Raw genomic sequence first — 21,396 nt, 5'->3', positions numbered from 1 at the left:
ACGGACCAAACTCAGGGCTGGTGCAGCCCCAGCACCTGAGATGGCTCCTGCCCTGCTCCCCAGGTGCAACAGAACTTGGGGCAGGAGAAGGGGACACCTGAGGACCAGGCACAGACCATTGCAGCTGAAAATGCAGCAACACAGCGAGCTCAGGACACGGGAGCGAGCAGTTGACCTCTTGCTGATTGGGACCACGTTTTGTTGCAGCATCATGATCCTGTTTGATCAAGGAGGAATGACTGGGAGACGTGGAAGCAGGGACAGCGCTAGCTCAGGGTTTATTTGGATGATGCCCAGAATGAGGAGAAAGGGCAGGGTAGATGGGAGGGATTCAGGCACAGGGATAAGGAAGGGCCCACAGAGATGGCAGAGACTTGCACAGAAGCAGGGAACAGGGATGGGGCAGACGGTGAAGCACTGTGTCAGAGGGTGTGATGTTCCAAAGCCAGTGCTGTCCCTTCCCCTTGGGGGTTAGGAGCACTCAGATCTCTTCAGGCTCTTCTCCATGTTGCCAGCCTCATGCGTGACCTTGCAGCCGCAGGTCTCGTGGCTCTTCCAGTCGGCGGCACTCAGTGTCAGGTAGCTGCTGGCCATGTACTCGCTGTTGCTCTGCCGCTGGGGCTGGCTGATCTCGCTTCTGCTGGTGAGCGTCTGGCCATCAGCCGTCCAGGTCACCTGCACGGTGCCGGGGTAGCAGTCTTCCAGCAGACACATCAGAGTGGCTTTGCTCTGCGTGGAGATCTCATCGGACGGCGGGTAGAGGTGGACGGTGGGAGAGGCCTTGGGCTGGCCTGCGAGGGGAGAGAGAGTGGCACAGGGAGGTGGATGTGGAAGGAGGAAGGTCTTCAAAGTGTGGACAAGGCTGTACCTGCGAGGTTTTGGTCCTGGCTGGAGGCTTTCAGCGCAGCTCCAACCACCAGCAAAGGAGCTAACAGCTCAAGCTCTCTGCAGTCAGCTTATTTTTTAATGTTCAGCCTGGCAATCTGAAAACACTGCTCTGGAGGTACGAGGCCCCAGCTGTCCGGAGGACACCCAGCACACGTGTCTGCAGGATTCCCTGTCCCCAGCATCCCACGCCTCAGCCCTGGGCCATGCGTGTGTGCAGGTGTAGCCAAGCCTCAGCTACGCGGCTTTTTGGAGGCTGAAGAGGCAGCCATCCTGCCGAGTGCCACTGAGACAGGAAAAGGCAACCTTGTCCTCAGCCAGCAAGCCCAGCCCATCTGCTCAGACTTGAAGCCTTCCACTTCCACCTTCTGTATTATTTCCTCATCGTACCTTAAAGCATACCTGAGAGCTTCTGCTTTGGAGAAAGAAATGTTAAGATATTTCTATTTCATAAACTCAGTATAGGCTGGCTGTCTGGCAAATATCTAGGTATACTTTGATCCTGTAACTCCTGCACTCGGACAAGTAGAACGAGACCCAGAGCATCAGTAGAGGGTCTACAGATTTGAAAGGACCGAAAATGAGTTGCAAGCAGTAAAGCCCAATTAGCCCATAAAACCTTGTTTCCTCCTGTCAAGGAAAGGCACACGAATACGTTTCACTGTGGTTAGACAGATGGAGGATATGCTACTATAACCATATGGAGAAGTTGAAGAAAGAAAAAAAAACCCAGCCCAGGAAAAGCCTGTACAGCTCCTGGCATGGGGAAGACCCTGAGTGAGCATCAAAGCGACTTACTGAGGACGGTCAGCTGGGTCCCACTGCCAAAGAAATAAATGCAGAGACACATTGCTGCGCAGAAGGAGCCCAAGCAGCCGCTTATGCCCAGCCAGAGGCCCCGGCGCCCCGTGAGCATGGCAGGGAGGCAGCCAGCACCCCAGCCACAGGCGCAGCTTGTGCGGTGCTGCTTGCTGAGTTTGACAGAGTAGGGATGGTATTTGTGCATCCTCCCGGACCATTCGGAGTAGGGATGGTATTTGTGCATCCTCCTCTGACTCTTTGGAGTAGGGATGGTATTTGTGCATCCTCCTCTGACTCTTCGGAGTAGGGATGGTATTTGAACATCCTTCTCCGACCCGTCTCTCCCAAGGGATATCCAGCAGCTGTGCCACTGTCTTGGCTGAAATCACATGTCAATACCCCTCCAAACACCCCACACAGAAAATGCTTGCTGGATTGCAAGGTTTAGTGAAGGTGCCACCATGTTTCGGCCAGTCTGCCTTTGGTGGCCTTAAGATGAGTCCAGCCCTGTCCCTGGGGAGGGGGTATCAGCTTGGCAGGTCCAGCTTTGCCCTATTTGAGCACTGTAGCACTCCTCGGCAGCACTCCTCCCTGGGCCGGGCTGTGCGGACCCCAGAGATGCATCGAGCACGGGCAGCCCCGAGCTGGGGGCAGGGTCCAGGCTATGGGCAAGCCAAAGGCTGGGGGGTGCGCGGAGCACAGAGTAAAGGGCGAGTGAGGGCAGCAGGTCCCAGTGCAGGTGTGTGTCGAGGGGAGACACGTGTTACTGCCAGGGTGAGCACAGGCGGAGGGCAAGCAGCCCATGCGCTGCTGGTCCTGCCCTGGGCATCCTCCTGCCTTCAGGAGACGAGCTGGAAGGTGCTGCAGCAGCCTTCAACGCCAAGAGGAGCACTTCTACCCATCTCACCCGGTTCTGCCGAGGTGGTGACTGCTTCCCAAGGCACTGGGGGCGGAGGATGGTGCTGCTCCACCAGCCAAGCCAGCTCCGGAGCAGCAGGGAGGAGCAGCATGCACAGAAAGGCATGGCAGGCATGTTTTCCTCACACAGGAGACACACAGACCGCAGAGACCTGCAGGCTTGCTCCAAGCACCCTGCCAGCAGTATCCCCTGCCCACCCAGGAACTCAGCTTCCCACAGAGCCGCCCCCGGTCCATTCTGCATTTCCCAGGCTGCTGCTCCTGGCAGGGCCCTGCCTTCACAACCCCTTGGAGCAGCAGCCCTTGGGTGAGGGTCCCGGCAGCATCTGACAAGGGCCAGGGCACAGAAAAGGGGTTGGAGAGGAGGCATCAGAAGCTGTTTGTAAAGAGGAAGAGCTGGGACTAGCAGAGAAAAGCACGCAAGAGATGTGGATGCCTACATACAGTTGCAATAGCCAAGGCAGGGCTGAGCCAGGATGGCTTTCAGCAAAGACTGATGAACTTCAAATTCCCCGGGGAAGGCTTGGATGCTGCCTTGTAAAGTGCTTTCCCAGCATGGTGTCAATCTCACAGGGCACACGGTGCTTGGCTGGGAGCAAACAAGCTCCCGGAGAGCTGAATTTCAATAGCACCAACTTAAACTGAAGTCAAAATTATTCAAATGCTGTGGTTTGTGCAAGTGGTTATAGAAAGAGGCAGTAAAAAATGTCCTGAAATGGTCCTGGCATGGCTTGTACAAACTCCTATCCCAGGAAAACGCTTCCTTCATGGGTGAAAATCAGCACTGGCTGGGGGGAGCAGGTGCCCAGTGCCTGGGGGTTCCTGGCGCAGCTGGGCTGGGAGGAGGGCAGGGAGGCACCCGGCAGAGCCCTGGGTGCCAGCCGGGGAGCGCAGGGGACATCGACCCTGCAGCTCAGGACGGGCACAGGGCTGCTGGTGGTCATCCACTCCCCAAATGACACGGCATGGGGCACAGACCCAGGGCTCCAAGGAATGTCTGAGTTGGGACACCAGGCACAGCCACCTGTAGCACAGGGCAGCGAGGGCAGGGCAATGGCGGGTACGTGACCCACCATCAAATGGGGACAGCAGAGACTCCTAACCAGCCCCTGCGATGGTGGGAGGTTCTTGTATCACTTCCCCATTGCTCTGTGTCACCGTGGCACCAGTACTGCTGTTGTCGTAGCCACCACAGTAACAGACAGCCTTGTCCTCGGCTTGGACCCCAGTGATGGTTAACGTGCCCGTGGTGCCAGACTTGGATCCGGAGAATCGTGAGGGGATGCCCGAGGGTCTCTGGTTGCTGCTGTAGATCACAGTGACAGGGGGACTGCCAGGGACCTTCTGCTGGAACCAGCCAACAGCATAGCTGCTGCTGCTGCTGTATAGCCCGGAGCAGGTGATCTGGGCGGTTTCTCCCAGGTTCACTGACACCGAGGGTGGCTGAGTCAGCGCTGCCTGGACCAGGGAACCTGCAGAGGGAGAGCAGAGAGAGCAGAAGATGGGGGTCAGTCAATACCACACAAGTGGGACATGGTCCCTGTGCCAAAAGGTCCTCCTGCCCCAGCTGGCCCACAGCCCCACACACAGCACTGAAGACCAGAGACCCATGGCCCTGCAAGGAGAGCTGGCAGCAGCAGGGAAGCAGAACACCACCCTCTGAGGGCAAGGCACCTGGTCATGGCTACAGAAACTTCTGGGGAGCAGAGCCCACTCTGGCCAGCTCTGCTGGCTCCAGCAGCAAAAGGAGGATGGGGTTGCCAGGAGCAAAAGGCAGCAAGGCTGGGGACGAGGCAATAAGACTATTATAGCAATAGGGAAAAGGAACCCCCAGCCACACAGTCACCTTCTGTGCCTCGCGGAATGGAGGTAGGGCTCTTCAAAGTGACCTCCTTGGACAGGGGACAGGAACCTGCCTCATCTCCACAGCCACAACTCTGCTTGGCCAGGAGGGAAACGGGCTGAAAACCTTCCTCTTCGATGCTGTAGGCTGTGTCTCACTTCCCTATTACCCGGTGCCTCCACCACCCAGATCAGAACTGCTGCCATCAGAGCCACCACAGTAATAGACAGCCTCGTGCTCGGCTTAGACCCCAGTGATGGTTAACATGTCCGTGGAGCCAAAGAAAGGTACGGAGAATCGCGAAGGGATGTCCGAGGGTCTCTTGTTGTCATTGTAGATCACAGTGACAGGGGCACTGCCAGGGACCTTCTGCTGGTACCAGCCAACATTGCTGCTGCTGCTAATCCCAGAAGGACGAGAAGGACAAGGCCATGGCGTGATCCCACCAGCTCTGCGTCCTCATGCTGATGGGGCTGCGCCATGGACCCAACTCTCTCTTAAGCCCCGCCCTCCTCAGCAGCAGTGACTGAGGAGCTGGGAGAACCAGGTCCTGCTTCAAGCGAGGGTGCCACAACTGGGCTTCTGTTAAGTGCCACAGCAGATGCGCAGAGCAGAGAACTGGGATTTTAAAGGGCACTGGAACCACACGGAGACCAGGAGCTTCCAGGCTACCCAGCCGTGAGGAAACACAAGCCCCCCAGCTCCTGCAGCTGCAAAGTGAGCTCGGCGTCTCCAGCAGCCTCGCAGCAACCACCAATAGACTTGGGCTGGAGTTCATTCCAATCAAGTGCACGTGTCGTCCTCCCACACTTCTCCGGCCAGGGGCAGCCCCTCTGCTACCTGCCGACAGCCTCCTACGGGGTCTGCTGGCACTGCTCCACACCAGGGTGTTACAGTCTGGCACCTGGCTGTCCCCAGCCCCTTTGCCTCCTGGCTGCCCCGTGATCCTCAGGACTGTGGTGTGGGGCCACACGGACACCGTGTGGGGACAAGAAGGCTCTCAGGGACAGCACCAGAGGAACAGAGAGTACAGCCCGGCACTGGACTCTGCCCACGCTGTCTCTCACCCCCACCACAGCTTCCACCAAGTCCAGAGACACCTCCAGCCCCTGCCACAACCTTGGCGGCTTCGGCATGGCACCCAGCCCAAGGCACCCCGTGCTCACAGGGGAGAGCAGCTCACACAGACACAGGGCCCTTAGGCACCGTTGCTGTCACCAGAGCAGGGTGGGCATCAGCCCTGAACCGACAGGGAGCCTGGGACCAGAGCGGGATGCCCAGAGATGGTGACAGGCTTTCTCCCAGCTTCTCTGGGCCACGAGACCAGGCGCAGGATAAGACATTTTGAGGGCAAGAGCGACTGGCCGCATGACAGGTCTGCACTGCCAGGAGCTGTGTCACTTCCACAACCTCCAGCAGCACCATCAGGACCGCTGACACCCACGCACAGCAGACAGTAATGGTCAACCCAGAGCACCCAACCATGGCACCCTGTGGGGCCCTGGAAGCCGATCAGCACCGCTGTCCTGGGCACCACAGTAATAGACAGCCTCGTCTATTGACTGGCTTGGACCCCGGTGATGGTTAACGTGCCTGTGGAGCCAGACATTGATCAGGAGAATGGTGAAGAGATGCCCGAGGGTCTCTGGTTGCTCTCATAGATCACGGTGACAGTGCCACTGCCAGGGATCTTCTGCTGGTACCAGCCAACACCACTGCTGCTGCTAAACCCGGAGCAGGTAATCTGGGCAGTTTCTCCCAGGTTTGCTGACACTGAAGGTGGCTGAGTCAGCACTGCCTGGATCAGGGAACCTGCAGAGGGAGAGGAGAGAGCAGACAGTGCCCCAGAATCACAGCCCTCCCCAGGCAGCGGAACAGGGAATGCCATAAAATCACAGAAGAATGGACACAAGCACAGTCATGGGTAAATCTGGGAGCAGAGCCCAGCCCAACACATCACAGCACATAGGCAGCTCTGGCAGCAGCAGGAGGACAAGGTTGTCAGCAGCAAGAGGCAGTGGGGTGCAGACCAGGCCACAGTGGGAAATTTGTAGGGACAGGGACAATGGTCCTCTGCTGCAAAGTCGCCTCCAGTGCTCTGGAACACTGAAGGGTGTGGGAACATTCTTTATCAATGAAGGTCATGATGTCCTAGAGAATTTCTGAACGAGAGAAAAATAAGGACATTATCAGTTACAACAGAGGACTTTAGCAGAACTCCTAGAGCAAACGAAGGAGAAACCATACACAGCTAACTAGCCAACTGAATGTGTAGAATAGGCACGTGAACAATGTATGTCAACCAATAAGCATTTGGGTTGGAGTGCATGGACAGCTTTGCAAGGGTGTAAAACACAGCTTTCTGATAAATAAAGGGTCTTCTTTCTGATAAATAAAGGGTCTTCGATTTGGATATCGGAGTCCGTGTCGTCAATCTCCTCAGAAGGGAGGACCTTCACAGCCATGGCCGTGCAGAAAAGACAGAAACCTGCCTCAGCCCCAGAGGCACAACTCTGCTTGACCAGGAAGCAGCAGGGCTGAAAACCTTCTTCTGATTTTGGAGTCTGTGTCTCATTTCCTATTACTCGTTGTCACCATACACCATTGCTGCTGCCATTGTTTCCACCACAGTAATAGACAGCCTCGTCCTTGGCTTGGACCCCAGTGATGGTTAATGTGCCCGTGGAGTCAGATGTGGATCTGGAGAATCGTGAAGGGATGTCCGAGGGTCTCTTGTCATTGTAGTTGATCACAGTGACAGGGCACTGCCAGGGACCTTCTGCTGGTGCCAGCCTTTGTAGTTAATTCTGGAGCAGGAGATCCAGGTGTTTACTCTTGGGGACACATACATCACGGGGGCTGAGCTGGCACTGCCAAGAGACTAGAGAGGGAGAGGCAGTGGGATGGGGACAGGACTCCTTTTCCAGAAGGGCCTGACGCCACATAGGGACCCTGAGAAACACACACCGAGCACAAGGTCAGACTCCCATGGTCCTTGGGTGAAGAGCTGGCAGAAGCACGGACAGGGAGTGCCTGAGATGGAGAAGGGACCCATCATGCTATGAGGAAGCAGACCCCTGCCCAGGACAGAGCATCCCAGCAGAAAGGTTACTCCAGCAGCAAAAGGAGCATGGGGCTGCCAGGAGCAAGAGGCAGTGAGGCTGGGGACAAGGAAATGCCATGCCATTTGCAGGGACAGACACAAATTGCCCCTGGCCTCACAGTCACCTCTGCACATCATGGTACAGTTGGAGAACACGCACAGTAACTTCCTTGGGCAGGGACACGAACCTGCCCCAGCACGACAGCCCTGCTGAGCCATGAGGGAAAAGGGCAGAAAACCTCCATTTGTAATTCCTCACTTCCACATCTCTGTGTCGCTATAACAGCACCACTGCTGCTGTCCTTGCCACCACAGTAATAGCTGTGACCTTGGCTTGGACCCCAGCGATGGTTAATGTGCCCGTGGAGTCAGACCTGGATCCGGAGAATCGTGAAGGGATGCCTGAGGGTCTGTTGCTGCTCTCATAGATCACAGTGACAGGGGCACTGCCAGGTGTCTTCAGCTGGTACCAGCCGGCATCATTGCTGATGCTGCTGTCAACCCCGGAGCAGGTGATCCGGACAGTTTCTCCCAGGTTCGCTGACACTGAGGGCTGCTGAGTCAGCGCTGCCTGGACAAGGGAGCCTGGAGAGTGAGAGGAGAGAAGATGGGGGTCAGCCAGTGCCCCAGAACCACAGCTCTGTCCAGGCTGGGCAGAGAATATTTGGGTTGGAAGTGACCTTACAGACCATCTAGTTCCAACCCCCTTGCCCATGGGCAGGGATACCTTCCACCAGACCAGGCTGCTCAAAGCCGCATCCAACCTGGCCTTGAACACTTCCAGGAAGGGGGCAGCCACAGCTTCTCTGGGCAACCTGTTCCAGTGCCTCACCACCCTCACAGTAAAGAATTTCTTTCAAAATTCAACCGCATCACACACCTTGGTGTCATCGGCAAACTTGCTGAGGGTGCACTCAGTCCCACTGTCCATGTCACCGACAAGGATGTACAACAGCACTGACACCTGAGGAACACCACCCGTCACTGGTCTCCGCTTGGCCATTGAGCCATTGACCACAACTCTCTGAGTGCGAACATCCAGACATTTCCTGATGCACCGAGTGATCCATCCACCACATCATTGTCTCTCCAATTCAGAGACAAGGATGTCATGCGGGACAGTGTCAAATGCTTTGCACAAGTCCAGGTAGAGGACATCAGTTGCTCTGCCCTTATCCACCAAGGCAGTTACCCACTCGTAGAAGGCCACCAAATTTCTCAGACACGATCTGCCCTTAGTGAAACCATGTTGGCTGTTACCAATCACTTCCTTATTTTCCATGTGCCTTAGCACAGTTTCCAGGAGGACCTGCCCCATCATCTTGCCGGGCACAGAATGCCACGGGTGGAGGGAGAAAAGACCCGGAGATGGTCACATACACCTCTGGGCAGCAAAGTGCAGCCCAATGCATCCCAGCACAGAGGCAGCTGTGGCATCAGCAGGAGGACATGGTCATCAGCAGCAAGAGGGAGTGGAGTGGCAGACAAGGCCACAGTGGGAATTTTGTAGGGACAGGGACAATGGTCCACAGCCAACAAGTCATCACCAGTGCTCTGAGACACAAAAGGGAGGACATTCACAGCCATTGCCATACAGAGGACACAGCAACCTGCCTCAGTCCCACAGCCACAACTCTGCTTGGCCAGGCCTTTTGTCGGGACAGGCACAGCCCCAGGGTCACCTCCTGCATGGCATGGTACAAACAGGAGGACATTCACAGAAAACGTCCATTTTTGGCTGCTTTGCAGCTCACTTTCCCACTTCTGTGTGTCACTAGAACAGCACCACTGCTGCTGTCCCAGCTGCCATAGTAATAGACAGCCTCGTCCTCGGCTTGGACCCCAGTGATGGTTAACGTGCCCGTGGTGCCAGATGTGGATCTGGAGAATCCCATATAGAGATGTTCGAGGGTCTCTTGTCATGAGTATATTTCACAGTCACAGGGGCACTGCCAGGGACCTTCTTCTGGAACCAGCCATAGTAGTTGTTAGTCCTGGAGCAGGAGATCCAGGTGTTTACTCTTGGGGACACGTATACCACGGGGGCTGAGTAGGTGCTGCCTAGAGACCACAGAGGGAGAGGAGAGACAGGAGAGGAAGAAGGTTGGCTGGTGCCCTCCCCGGGCTGCAGGACAGGGAACACCACAGTTGTGGAGACCAGACCTGGACATGGTCACCGGAAAATCTGGGCAGCAGAGCCCACTCCAATGCATCCCAACACAGAGGCAGCTCTGGCAGCAGTGGGAGGACACGGTGCTCAGTAGAGAGAGGCAGTGTCATGGATGACATGGTGACACTGAATTTTGTAGGGACAGGGACAATGCTCCACAGCCATTGAGTCACCTCCAGTGCTCTAAGACACGAAAGGGATGATATTCACAGCCATGGCCATGCAGAGAGGACAGGAACTGGCATCTGCCCCACAGGGACAACTCTGCTTGGCCAAGAGGCAGAAGGCCTGAAAACCTGCCTCTTCAATGCCAGTGTCTGTGTCTTGCTTCCACGGTACTCAGTGCCTCCATCACCCCGATCAGAACTGTTGTCCTCCCAGCCACCACAGTAATAGACAGCCTCATCCTCGGCTTGAACCCCAGTGATGGTTAACGTGGCCGTGGTGCCAGATGTGGATCCGGAGAATTGTGAAGGGATGTCTGAGGGTCTGTAGTTGTCATTGTAGATGACAGTGACAGGGGCACTGCCAGGGACCTTCTGCTGGAACCAGCCATAGCTGCTGCTGGAGCAGGGGATCTGGATGGCTTAATCACAGTTCACTGACACCAAGGGCAGCTGAGTCCGCACTGCCTGGACCAGGGAATCTGCAGAGGAAGAGGAAAGAGGGGAGAAGTCGGGGCTCAGCCAGTGCCCCACAAGCACAGCCCTCCCTCAATGGTGGGACAGCAGAGACTCCTAACTGGTCCCTGTGATGGTAAGATGTTTCTGTACCAGCTCCCCACTGCTCTCTGTCACCATGGGATCATAACTGCTGCTGTCACGGCCACCACAGTAATAGAGAGCCTTGTCCTTGGCTTGGACCCCAGTGATGGTTAAGGTGGCCATGGTGCCAGATCTGGAGAATCCTGAAGAGATGTCCGAGGACCTACTGGTGCTGCGACAGATCACAGGGACAGGGGCACTGCCAGGGACCTTCTGCTGGTGCCAGCCAACAGCATAGCCGCTGCTAAGCCCGAAGCAGGTGATCTGGGCGGTTTCTCCCAGGTTCACTGACCCCGAGGGTGGCTGAGTCAGCGCTGCCTGGATCAGGGAACCTGCAGAGGGAGAGGAGAGAGCAGACAGTCCTGCATGTGGGTTGGGGCAATCCAAAACACAAACACAGGCTGGGCGGAGAGTGGCTCGAGAGCAGCCCTGAGGAGAAGGACTTGGGGGTACCAGTGGAGCAGAAGCTCAGCATGAGCCGGCAATGTGCGCTTGCAGCCCAGAAAGCCAACCGTATCTTGGGCTGCATAAAGAGAAGTGTGGCCAGCAGGTCAAGGGAGGTGATTCTGCCCCTTTACTCCACTCTTGTGAGACCCCACCTGAAGTACTACATCCAGCTCTGGAGCCCCCAACATGAGAAGGACATGGATGTGCTGGAGCGGGTCCAGAGGAGGGCCACAAAGATGATCGGAGGGCTGGAGCACGTCTCCTACAAGGACGGGCTGAGGGAGCTGGGCCTGTTCAGCCTGGAGAAGAGAAGGCTCCGGGGTGACATTATAGCAGCCTGCCAGTGCCTGAAGGGGCCTACGGGAAGGATGGAGAGGGACTTTTCACAAGGGTGTGTAGTGATAGGAAAAGGGGGATCTTTAAGGTCCCTTCCAACCCTTACCATTCTATGATTCTATGACAGGGGCGCTGCCAGTTGTCTTCTGCTGGTACCAGCCATAAACACCATTGGTACTCCCAGAGCACATCTAGGTGGTTTGTCCAAGGGACGTGGACACTGCAGGTGGCTGAGCCAGACCCATGGGAGAGCAAGGGGTTGAGAGAGAAGCTCTCCCTTCCCAGCCACAGTGCCAGAGGCTCCCCCAGCCTGGCAAATGCCCATGCACCCAGCCCCATGCCCACAGGTCAGCTGCAATGGCACGGGGCCCCTGGTAAGCCTCAGCCTAAGGTTGTAAAAATGCTTCCAAACTTTTCCCAGGCAGCTCCGTAGGCTCCAACTCCTAACACTGTTGCAGGCTCTTCTGCTCCTCACATGGACATTGGGCAGCAGAACTAGCGCAGCCAGGGCCTCTCCAGCACCAAAGCCATATAACTGGGGACATACTAACAGCCCTGAGAAACAGGGTACATGGGCAAGGGCAGCGGCATGGAAAATGAAAAATCCCAAAGCTCGCAAGATGCCCCTGCTGGGCACAGAGGCAGGAGATCAAACCGACCACTTTCGCACTCAAGGTCTTGCTTGCCTTTGGCTTGGTGTCACCATGTGATCAGCACTGCTGCCTTCGCTACCAAAGTAATAGACAGCCTCGTCCTCGGCTTGGACCCCAGTGATGGTTAACGTGCCCCTGGAGCCAGACACGGATCCGGAGAATCGTGAGGGGATGTCCGAGGGTCTCTGGTCGTCCTTGTAGATCACAGTGACAGGGGCGCTGCCAGGGACCTTCTTCTGGTACCAGCCAGCATAGCTGCTGCTGTATAGCCCGGAGCAGGTGATCTGGGCGGTTTCTCCCAGGTTCACTGACACCGAGGGTGGCTGAGTCAGCGCTGCCTGGACCAGGGAACCTGCAGAGGGAGAGCAGAGAGAGCAGAAGATGGGGGTCAGTCAATACCACACAAGTGGGACATGGCCCCTGTGCCGAAACGCCCTCATGCCCCAGCTGGCCAACAGCCCCACACACAGCACTGAAGACCAGAGACCCATGGCCCTGTAAGGAGAGCTGGCAGCAGCAGGGAAGCAGAACACCACCCTCTGAGGGCAAGGCACCTGGTCATGGCTACAGAAACTTCTGGGGAGCAGAGCCTGGCCCAGAGCAAGCCAGCAGAGGCAGCTCCAGCAGCAAGAGGAGGATGGGGTTGCCAGGAGCAAAAGGCAGCAAGGCTGGGGACGAGGCAATAAGACTATTATAGCAGTAGGGAAAAGGAACTCCCAGCCACACAGTCACCTTCTGTGCCTCGCGGAATGGAGGTAGGGCTCTTCAAAGTGACCTCCTTGGACAGGGGACAGGAACCTGCCTCATCTCCACAGCCACAACTCTGCTTGGCCAGGAGGGAAACGGGCTGAAAACCTTCCTCTTTGATGCTGTAGGCTGTGTCTCACTTCCCCATTACCCGGTGCCTCCACCACCCAGATCAGAACTGCTGCCATCAGAGCCACCACAGTAATAGACAGCCTCGTCCTCGGCTTGGACCCCAGTGATGGTTAACGTGCCCGTGGTGCCAGACTTGGACCCGGAGAATCGTGAGGGGATGCCCGAGGGTCTCTGGTTGCTGTTGTAGATCACAGTGACAGGGGGACTACCAGGGACCTTCTGCTGGAACCAGCCAACAGCATAGCTGCTGCTGCTGCTGCTGTATAGCCCGGAGCAGGTGATCTGGGCGGTTTCTCCCATGTTCACTGACACCGAGGGTGGCTGAGTCAGCGCTGCCTGGACCAGGGAACCTGCAGAGCTGAGGGCGAGCACCGCGAGGAGGAGAGGGGCTCAGGCCATGGCGCGATCCCACCAGCTCTGCGTCCCCACGCCGATGGAGATGTTTTGCGGACCCTGACTCCCTTTTAAGCCCCCGCCTGCCCAGGGCACGGCTCCTCCATGCAAATCTGAGTCCACGCTCAGGGCCACATCCTGCCTGGACCACCTAGAGCACAGAGAGGCCAGGGCAGCAGCAGCTGCAGAGAGCTCTGGGCACGTGGCGTGGGGCAGCACCAATGCCTTTCTGCTCCCCAGCGTCAGACGTCAAGACTGATCCTCCCATTCCCCCCCTCCTTCCCTCGGGTCCTGCTGCAGCCTTGCCCCCTGCCTGGCCCTTCTCCTGCCTGGTCTTGGCCTTGGGTGAGCAGAGCACCCAGTGCCCAGCCCCATGCCTCAGGCTCTGCCCCACAGCCCAATACCATCCGGATGGGCTCCAGCCTCTCACCGACAGTCCCCAGGGAACGTCGGCTGCCTGTGGGGCAGCTGCAGTGGGCAGTGTCCCTGGGCATGTGTTGTGGATTTGCATGAAAAGGTTTTGGAAGTGGGGGGGGCTATAGGGATGGCTTCTGTGAGAAGTTGCTGGAAGCTTCCCCCATGTCTGATAGAGCCAATGCCAGCTGGCTCTAAGATGGGCTCACCGCTGGCCAAGGCCAAGCCAATCCGCAACAGTGGTAGCGCCTCTGTGATAAAATATTTAAGAAGGGAGAAAAAAAATCCTGCAGTCAAAATGGCAGTCGAGAGAGAGGAGTGAGACTATGTGAGAGAAACAACTCTGCAGACACCAAGGTCAGTGAAGAAGGAGGGGGAAGTGATGCTCCAGATGCCAGAACAGAGATTTTTCCCCTGAAGCCCGTGATGAAGACCACGGGGAGGCAGGCACCCCGTGGGAAGGACCCATGCTGGGGCAGTTTGTGAAGAGCTGCAGCCCGTGGGAAGGACTCACGCTGGAGAAGTTTGTGGAGAACTGTCTCCCCTGAGAGGGACCTCACGCTGGAGCAGGGGCAGAGTGTGAGGAGTCCTCCTCCTGAGGAGGAAGGAGTGGCAGAGACAACGTGTGATGAACTGACCACAACGCCCATTCCCCGTCCCCCTGTGCCGCTTGGGGGGAGGAGGTAGAAAAATGGAAGTGAAGTTGACCCAGGAAGATGGCACGGGTGGGGGGAAGGCTTTTCAAGATTTAGTTTTATGTCTCATTATGCTACTCTGAATTGATTGGTGATAAATTAAACTTCCTTTTCTCCCCAAGTTCAATCTGTTTTGCCCGTGACAGTAATTGGTGAGTGATCTCTCCCTGTCCTTATCTCGTCCCACGAGCCTTTCATCATATTTTTTCTTGCCTGTCCAGCTGAGGTGGGGCAGTGACAGAGCTGCTTTGGTGGGCACCTGGCATTTATCCAGTCCAAACCAAAGCAGCATGGAGCCGCAAGCTTCCCTGGCCTGCAGCCCTTGGTAGACTGTCGGCTGCCCAGGCTTCCCACCAGCACCACTTTGCTCTCCCAAACTCCTCATCCTGGGGGTTGGAGGTCAAGCTTTGTCCTGGCTGCTCGGCCGGCAGCACGGTCCTGCCTGTCTGTGATGGGGCTGAGCTTTCAGCAGGCTGAACTCCCCAGCAGGTTTGCCCAGGATCAGGCACAGACCTTGCTGTGGGCAGGTCAAGCCCAAGCATGGCCAGGCACCCCTCTCCTGCAGCCCAGCCCAGGTGGGCTCCCCCGGCCTGCACCCAGACCCACCGGTCACCCCAAACCAATGGCTACGGCTCCTCAGCCCATACCTACCCCTGCCCAGGACTTCAGTGTCCCACAGCACAAGGGCCTCTGCAACAGCCCAGCAGCACCACGCTCCCTCCGTGCTGTGTGGCTGCAGTCAGAGCCCTTTGGCTGCCGGAGCAGTCAGACATTTCCATGCCAGTGCTCGCACAGAGCCGTGCCAGCTGGACACCTCCAGGCCAAGGAAAAGCCCGTCAGCAACCACAGCACGTCACAGCAGCTCCAGGTCCAAGGGAAGGGGAGAGGGTGGTGGGGAGCAGGTGCCAGTGACAAGAGGGGCCGTGGTGCAGGAAGGCACAGGGGCAGGCGCAGGGCTGCTTGGGGTCATCCCCTCCGCAATGACAGGGGATGGGCACAGACCTGGGGCTCTAAGCAATGGCTGAGCAGGGACGCCAGCCACAACCACCTGCAGCAGAGGGCAACAAGGTCAGGGCCATGATGGGGACCTGGCCCACCATCAAATGGGGACAACAGATACTCCCAACCAGCTCCGGTGATGGTGGGAGCTTTCTGTGTCACTGCCCCATTGCTCCATGTCACCATTATAGCTGCTGTCGGCACCACCACAGTAACAGAGAGCCTCATTCCTCGGCATGGACCCCAGTGATGGTTAACGTGGCTGTGGAGCCAGACATGGATCCACAGAATCGTGAAGGGATGTCCGAGGGTCTCTTGTTGCTGTTGTAGCAAGGAGGAGGCTGGGGGGAGGGCAGGGAGGCACCCGGCAGGGCCCTGGGGGCCAGCCGGGGAGCGCAGGGGACCTCTGCCCTGCAGCAAGGGGCAGGGACAGGGCTGCTGGGCTCATCCCTGCATTGCTTTACAGACACGGTGGTCAAACAATGACAGGGACAATGCTCCACAGCCATTGAGTCACCTCCAGTGCTCTAAGACACGAAAGGGATGATATTCACAGCCATGCAGAGAGGACAGGAACTGGCATCTACCCCACAGGGACAACTCTGCTTGGCCAAGAGGCAGAAGGCCTGAAAACCTGCCTCTTCAATGATAGTGTCTGTGTCTTGCTTCCACGGTACTCAGTGCCTCCATCACCCCGATCAGAACTGTTGTCCTCCCAGCCACCACAGTAACAATCAGCCTCATCCTCGGCTTGAACCCCAGTGATGGTTAACGTGGCCGTGGTGCCAGATGTGGATCCGGAGAATCGTGAAGGGATGTCTGAGGGTCTGTAGTTGTCATTGTAGATGACAGTGACAGGGGCACTGCCAGGGACCTTCTGCTGGTGCCAGCCAACAGCATAGCCGCTGCTAAGCCCGGAGCAGGTGATCTGGGCGGTTTCTCCCAGGTTCACTGACACCGAGGGTGGCTGAGTCAGCGCTGCCTGGACCAGGGAACCTGCAGAGGGAGAGGAGAGAGGGAGGGGGCCATATAGTGCCCACCAAAAGCACCAGGATCACGCTGGGCTGCCTGCTCCCTGGGCCTTGCAAGCTGGGAAACCCGGGTCCTGCTTCAGCCCAGGGCACCACAGCTGGGTTTCTCTCAGGAGCCACAAGACTGTGACCGGCTGGATCGAGGTGTCTGGGCAAGAGCTCCTGGACTCTGGCTTTGGCAAATACAACTTAGCCAAGGCACATGCCAAGGGATGGCAGAAACACTTTGCTACCCTGCCTCGCTGACGCACCCTCTGCAACCGCCTCAGCCCATCTGCGACCCTGGCATCACCCACACACCCACCCTGAGAGCATCCCTGTGCAGCAGCACAGCTCCTCCAGCCACGCTCCCCTTCCCCTCCCGACACGGGCACTTCTCCGCAGGGCTCCGCACCCGGCCCAGAACCCTGCCCGCAGCGCAGACCCACGGCACGCCAGTGCTTCGAGGCCTCCTGGGCCCGGGTGGGGATCGCTCCGGCAGCACGGGCGCTCCTGCTTCCCCACAGCACCGTGGGCACGAGGAGAAGCGCTCTGGACTCTGCCAAGTCCTGCTGGTTCTGCAGCTTCAGGGCAAATGCCCAGCTGGCCCAGCTCCACCGCACCACCCACAGCTCTCCACAGCGGCCTTCCCAGACCTGCCTCCTCCTCTCCGTGCTGTCCCAGGCTCTGAAGAGTCCCCTGTGTCTCTGACAGCTCCTGAAGGTTTTCAGGGCTGCGTCTCAGGAAGCAAACTGCAGGTTTCAGCCCTCAGAGAGCCCGCTCAGACTAAATTCCAGCTCCTCATCACCTTTTAGAGGCATAATGAATAGGACCCAGACACACAAAGGCAGGGATTTATTATTCTATGTTCATTTCACAACAGAGGGTCAATGCCAAGCTACCACCACCCTCTGTGACTACCTTATGCCAGGAATACAGCAGGCCCTCCTTACACACAGGATATTTTCCACAGGCCTCTTTCTGTTAATCCACAGTTTCTTCTGTCACAAGTTCTGGTTGGGAACCAAGGCTAACAGGTTTTCTGGGTGTTGGATTTTTTTTTTTAACAAGCTCATAAGCAATAAAGCCTTGTGGTGCCTTTACAGTCCAGCATGCCACAGCAGCAGCACCCCCCCGTGGCCTGCCTCCGCCTACACTTGGCTAGAAAGAGAAGGAATGCAAGGCGGTCAGAAGTCCGCAAGCCAGTCTGAACTTAATTCAGTACTTCTTGAACTCCATTCTTTCTACGTTCACATCACCCTCAATTAGTTGGTATACATAAGTCACAACTGTGGAAGCCTGCATATCCGTCAGCACAAATGAAGGGAGGATGTTCCTGGAAAGAAAGCATACTTTGCTGATCTTCCCAATTAGATTACACTCTTGCTATTAACATACTTTATGCTTATGTGTTCTAATACGCTTGGTTGCCAAAGGCTGGAGGGATCTGGAAACACTGCAGCTGGCAGGCACTGACAACAGCGTCCCAGGCACAGTTGCACGTAGCCTCGAACAGCCCTTGAGGCTGCGGAACACAGACTTATAGAACAGTAAGGGTTGGAAGGGACCTCTGTAGATCATCTAGTCCAACCCCCGTGCCGAAGCAGGGTCACCTAGAGCAGACTGCACAGGACCTTGTCCAGGCAGGTCTTGAATACCTCCAGAGAAAGAGAATCCACCACCTCCCTGGGCAGCCTGTTCCAGGGCTCCGTCACCCACCCTTCAGAAATTTGTAGGCATTTATAAGGTCCCCTCTCAGCCTTCTCTTCTCCAGGCTGAACAAGCCCAGCTCCCTCAGCCTCTCCTCATAGCAGAGATGTTCCAGTCCCCTCACCATCCTCGTAGCTCTCCGCTGGACTCTCTCCAGTAGCTCCAAATTTTTCTTGAACTGGGGAGCCCAGAACTGGACACAGTACTCCAGATGCAGCCTCACTAGGGCAGAGTAGAGGAGAAGGAGAACCTTCCTCAAACTGCTGGCCACACTCCTCTTGATGCACCCCAGGATCCCATTGGCCTTCTTGGCAACCAGGGCACACTGCTGGCTCATGGCCAACTTGTCATCCACCAGCACTCCCAGTCCCTCTCCACAGAGCTGCTTCCCAGCAGGTCCACCCCAAGCCTGTACTGGTGCATGGGGTTGTTCCTCCCCAGGTGCAGGACCCTACACTTGCCCTTGTTGAACTTCATCAGGTTCCTCTGCGCCCAACGCTCCAGTCTGTCCAGGTCTCGCTGAATGACAGCACAGCCTTCCGGTGTATCCACCACTCCTCCCAGTTTGGTGTCATCAGCAAACTTGTGAGGGTACACTCTGATCCTTCATCCAGGTCATTGACGAAGAAGTTGAACAAGACTGGGCCGAGTACTGACCCCTGAGGGACACCAGTAATTACAGGCCTCCAACTAGACTCAGCGCTGCTGATGACAACTCTCTAAGCTCTGCCATTCAGCCAGTTCTCAATCCTCCTCACTGACCACTCATCCAGCCCACACTTCCTGAACTTCCCTATGAGGATGTTATGGGAGACAGTGTCGAAAGCCTTGCTGAAGTCGAGGTAGACAATATCCACTGCTCTCCCTTCATCTACCCAGCCAGTCATGCCATCATAGAAAGTTATCAGATTGGTCAAGCATGACTTCCCCTTGGTGAATCCACGTTGACTGCTCCTGATAACCTTCTTTTCCTCCACTTGCTTGATGATGACCTCCAGGATGAGCTGCTCCATCACCTTTCCTGTGATGGAGGTGAGGCTGACCGGCCTGTAGTTCCCTGGGTCCTCCTCCTTGCCCTTTTTGAAGATTGGAGTGACACTGGCTTTTCTCCAGTCCTTGGGCACCTCTCCTGTCCTCCAGGACCTTTCAAAGGTGATGGAGAGTGGCTCAGCAATGACATCTGCCAGCTCCCTCAGCACTCATGGGTGCATTCCACTGGGGCCCGTGGATTTGTGGGCGTCCAGATTACTTAAGCAATCTCTCACACATTCCTCCTTGACCAAGGGAGGGTCATCCTTTCTGCAGGCTTCCTCTCTTACCTCCAGGACCTGGGATTCCTGAGGGCCGGCCTTAGCACTGGAGACTGAAGCAAAGAAGGCATTCAGCAACTCTGCCTTCTCTGCATCCTCTGTCACCAGGACACCCACCTTGTTCAGCAGCAGCCCCACATTATCCCTAGTCTTCCGTTTGCTGCTGATGCACTTGAAGAAGGCCTTCTTGTTGTCTTTGACATCCCTTGCCAGCTTCAGTTCCAGGTGGAACTTAGCCTTCCTCGTTGCATCCCTGCATGCTCTGACAGCATTCCGCTACTCTTCCCAAGTAGCCTGTCCCTCTTTCCACGTTCCATGGGGAACACCTGCAGTGCTATGAAGTGGTGAGCTGCCAGTTACACCTGATGGGACCATACAGCACCTTGCACAGCTGGGCTGCGGGGGCTGCTGCATTACAGCAGGGCAGCAAGGACTCTTGTACATCTGCCAGGGGGCTGTGGAGCATATAGGAGCCTCAGTAGTCCCCACGCGTGCGTTAAAGCCTGGCAGTGTCCCACCTGTGCCCATCCGGGCAAACCTGCTGCATCAGACTTCATAGAGCCAGCCCACAGTGGGCAGCAACAGCTGCGTGAGGCCAGCTCCAAAGCCCCTTCAAGGCTGGGGCTTTGCCTTGATACCTTCTGGGCTTGTGAAGCCCTGCCATTGCAGTGTATCAGCAGCTTGTGTTTCGTGCAGCCGGGCCAGCGAGCCCATGCAGGTATGAGCATGCTGCAGACTCAGCTCCAGCTGTTACCCACCAGCACCCCCGAAACTAACTGCAAGGTGGTGGCAAGGTGAACATGAGTCACCCTGCGCGTGTGTCCTAGGAGAAGAGTGTCACACATGCACCCTGTCACCAAGCGCTGAAGAAGTCAAATCCATGGATTAGACACAGGCTGTGAAACGAAGACCCATGAAGGCAGAAGGAAATCACCCCCTCATGCCAGGAGGGGCATTTTGGAGCAAGGGAATTTGTCCACAGAGCAGAGAGCACTGGATGTGCAGTACATTAGCATTGCTACTTTCAAATATCATGGAGAGTGGCTTGGCAACTCCATCAGCCAGTTCCCTCGGGACTCTGGGATGCATCTCATCAGGTCCCATGGATGTCTCTGCCCACCACTGGAAGGAGCGATGAAAAGATAACCTGTGCTCCAGATTCCTTTACTGATCATCCTAGGGCTTTGAATTCTTTTTTAATTACCCTCGGGCTACTTACTGCAACTTTGTCCGCACCCACGTGGAAGAGCAGCAGAGGATAATAGTCTGAGGGTCGGACCAGTCTAGGAAGTTTCCTAGCAATGTCCTTGACCCGTGCTCCCAGGAAGCAACAGACTTCCCTGAGAGGAGGGTCTGCCCGGCATATCGGACCCTCTGTCCCCCTCAGCTGGGAGTCTCCTACAACTGTGATTCGTCTCTTCCTCCTTGTGGAGCTGGTAGTAATATGAGAGGGAGGTCCTTCCGATCTCTGTGCCTCCTCCGATGTGGATGGGTCAACCCCTGCACCATCCACCGTCTTGTCCTCCACATCTGGAGCCTCCTACCTGTTATGCAGAGGCACATGTGGAGATGTGGTGGGCAAGGGAAGGGTTCGCCTCGTGCCCTGATTGCGGACCCGCTTCCACTCGCTGTTTTCCTTTGCGTCCCTTCCTTCAGCCCAATGGGGGGAGGTTCCTAGTGCCCTTTGGTCCTGGGCCTTTTTGACAGGTTTTTCCTGGGTAGACTCCTGGGTTGCCAGGGCACAGCTCCACCAGTCGATCTCCTGCTCGGCCTCCCTGATGCTCCGTAGCCTGTCTACCTCTTCTCTTAGCTCTGCCACCAGGCAGAGCAGATAGTCCACCTGGTGGCACCTTGTGCAGCCATTCCCTTTGCTGTTGTCCGTCTCCAGCGCTGGCTGGCGGCACTCACTGCAGCCAGAGGCCTGGGCAGCCGCGTGCTTTCCAGGGACCTCAGTCTGGGTTGGGGCTTCCTTTCTGACCAGCACAGAAGCAGCAGCCTGCTGACGGTGGGGTGCCATGGCCGGGCTTCCTTCCTGAAAATGAGTTTCCTGAGCTTGCCTCGGGGGC

At 56.7% G+C, this 21,396-nt stretch overlaps 1 pseudogene; it reads right to left on the bottom strand.

Annotated features, from left to right (window-relative positions):
- Positions 1-471: 471 nt before the first annotated feature.
- Positions 472-13,198, bottom strand: LOC142363070 (immunoglobulin lambda-1 light chain-like; annotated as a pseudogene).
- Positions 13,199-21,396: the final 8,198 nt, after the last annotated feature.

This window comes from Opisthocomus hoazin, chromosome 13 (genome assembly GCF_030867145.1).
Source record: "Opisthocomus hoazin isolate bOpiHoa1 chromosome 13, bOpiHoa1.hap1, whole genome shotgun sequence".
Classification (NCBI taxonomy): Eukaryota; Metazoa; Chordata; class Aves; order Opisthocomiformes; family Opisthocomidae; genus Opisthocomus; species Opisthocomus hoazin.
This window is presented reverse-complemented; position numbering and strand designations above follow the sequence as displayed.